Source organism: Microtus ochrogaster, linkage group LG5 (genome assembly GCF_000317375.1).
Source record: "Microtus ochrogaster isolate Prairie Vole_2 linkage group LG5, MicOch1.0, whole genome shotgun sequence".
NCBI classification, from domain to species: domain Eukaryota; kingdom Metazoa; phylum Chordata; class Mammalia; order Rodentia; family Cricetidae; genus Microtus; species Microtus ochrogaster.
The window spans coordinates 52,517,709-52,520,445 of NC_022031.1; positions in this window are offsets into that span (position 1 = coordinate 52,517,709).

Below are 2,737 nucleotides of genomic sequence, written 5' to 3' on the forward strand. Positions count from 1 at the left end.
TTGGCTTGTTTTGATTTGGCTTGATTGGGAATTTTTGTGTCGGCGGGGAGCTTGTATTAGGAAATATTCTTAACACTAGGAATCTCTGCTAAAGCTGTTGTCATATAAAGGGAAAACCTTTTTTTTTTTTTTTTTTTTTTTTTCAGGACAGGTTTTCTCTGTGTAGCTTGGAGCCTGTCCTGGAACTGTCTCTGTAGACCAGGTTGGCCTGGAACTCACAGAGATCTGCCTGCCTCTGCCTGGGAATGCTAGAGCACAGCCACCATCCAGAAAAACTCTTTTCTTATGTACTGGTGGTTTTATCCACAGGAGGGAGGACTCAACAAGATTTGGAGCTCCCTAGTGGGAGCCTGGAGCGCAAGCATCAGGGACAAAGAGCCTTTGATGGCCCCCAGTTACCCAGGGATGAGTCAGCGACTGGCAGCCAGAAACAGATTTAAACTCCTGGGCGCAGATTCTCCAGTTCCTCTCTGCTGACAATTTAGGGGGCCCTCTTCCTCACAACCTCGCAAGGCAGAGAGGGACACCGGAGCCACCAAACTTGTTTGGGACACCTTTCGATGGTTTTCCCTCTCTCCCTAGGTTTGATGCTCTCTCACAATTGGCTCTCAGTTTCTTTGTTTAAAAAGATGTATGTTGTGAGCCGGGCGATGGTGGCGCACGCCTTTAATCCCAGCACTTGGGAGGCAGAGGCAGGCGGATCTCTGTGAGTTCGAGGCCAGCCTGGTCTACCAAGGGAGTTCCAGGACAGGCTCCAAAGCTACAGAGAAACCCTGTCTCGAAAAACAAAAACAAAAACAAACAAACAAAAAAAAAAGATGTATGTTGTTTTTAATTATGTGTACGGGTGTGGGTTTGTGCACATGAGTGCGGGTGACCTCAGAAGCCAGCCAGAGAGGGTGTCAAACCCTCTGGAGCTGGAGTTAAGGAGGTTATGAGCCCCCCACCTCCCCAGCGTGGGTGCTGGGAGACAAACTCAGGTAGTCTTCACGAGTGGTCCTCACTCTTACCCGCTAAGCCCACTGTCCAGCCTGGATTGGTCCTTATTCTACATCTAGTCTTCATACAAGGCTGTACTCCCCCCCCCCCCCAGCATGAGGAGCACTTTAATGACATTTTGAGTTAACATGAGATTTTTTAAAATTATTATTATTATGATATGGCTTTTTGGTCCCAGCAGTAAGTTTCCATTTCCCCAAAAAGTAGGTCACTTCCCCTTACCTGAGATGAGTCTCTCTGACCATGATACACCACAAAGAAAAGAAGGGGGTGGGGGCCAACTGTAACCCCGGCCACCAACAACTGTTTGTGTACTCATACATCAGTGCAAGGGACCCTATTACAGCTGTTTCCACGTTAGTGTAATGCGGTGGGTTAGGAGAGAATTGTCTCCCCGTGGGCCCATGGATTTAAACACTTGCTGCTCTTTTGGTGGAAGATGTGAGAGCCAGAGTTATAGCCAAAGTTATGTTTTAAGTTTTAGTTACTGTGCCTAAGAGGTCCATAAAACAAAAATACCTCTAACCTGTAAGCCCCTTCTTTAAGGACAGATACTCCCTGAAATTCTGGAGGCTATTGCCCCCCTGAAGGCCCATGAGGCTTTGCTGCCAGTTTAACACTGTTCGGAAGTGATAGAGTAGAGGACCGGGCCTACTGGAATGGCTTTGAGTTGTTTGGAGCTTTTCATCCAAAGGGATTGTGGGACCTGTCTCTTTCTCTGTCTTTGTTTCCTGGCTATGAATACGCTTACTCATGAAGTATGAAGCCCGGTCACATGAAGCACGTGATGTGCTTCCTCACACAGGACTAATGTCCTAGCCAATCATGGTTAGTGCCCCTGCTCTCTATACGAGAAGCCCCAAAGCTCTGTTTAAGCTGATTATCTTAGCTATTACAGTAATAGGAAGCCAACCTGGATAGGCCCCTACCGATTTCATGAGAATCCCTTTACATAAGAGCCAGACTCGGGATGTTCTAACGCTCTTCCAAGTCATTTCAATTTGCAGTCAAAGTTAACTACTGTAGCAGGCAGGGGATGCTGGTGTACACCTCTAATTCAAACACTAGGGGGGCAGAAACGATCAGATCTCTGTGAGTTCGAGGCCAGCCTGGTCAGGACAGGCTCTAAAGCTACAGAGAATCCCCGTCTGCAAAAAAACAAAACAAACAAACAAACAACAACAAAACTACTGTATTAGGCAGGGAATGGTGGTTCACACCTTTAATCCCAATACTCAAAAGGCAAAAGCAGGCAGATCTCTGTGTGTGTGTGTGTGTGTGTGTGTGTTTTTAAATATATTTATTATGTATACAATATTCTGTCTGTGCGTATGCCCGCAGGCAGGCCAGAAGAGGGCACCAGACCCCATTACAGATGGCTGTGAGCCACCACGTGGTTATGGGAATTGAACTCAGGACCTTTGGAAGAGCAGACAATGCTCTTAAGCTCTGAGCCATCTCTCCAGCCCGATCTCAGTGTGTTTGAGGCCAGCCTGGTCTACTTAGTGAGTTCTGGGACAGCCAGGGCTACACAGTGAGACTGTGTAGTACCCCAACTGTCTGGGGGTAGTGGGGGCGGGGGAGTTGCACCAATCAAGAAGGAGAATAGGGAGAAAGAATAACTTCTGAGCTTAATAACCAAGAGACTCTTGGTTATTTATTTATTTATTTATTTATTTATTTATTTATTTATTTATTTATTTATTTATTTATTTATTTGAGACAGGGTTTCTCTGTG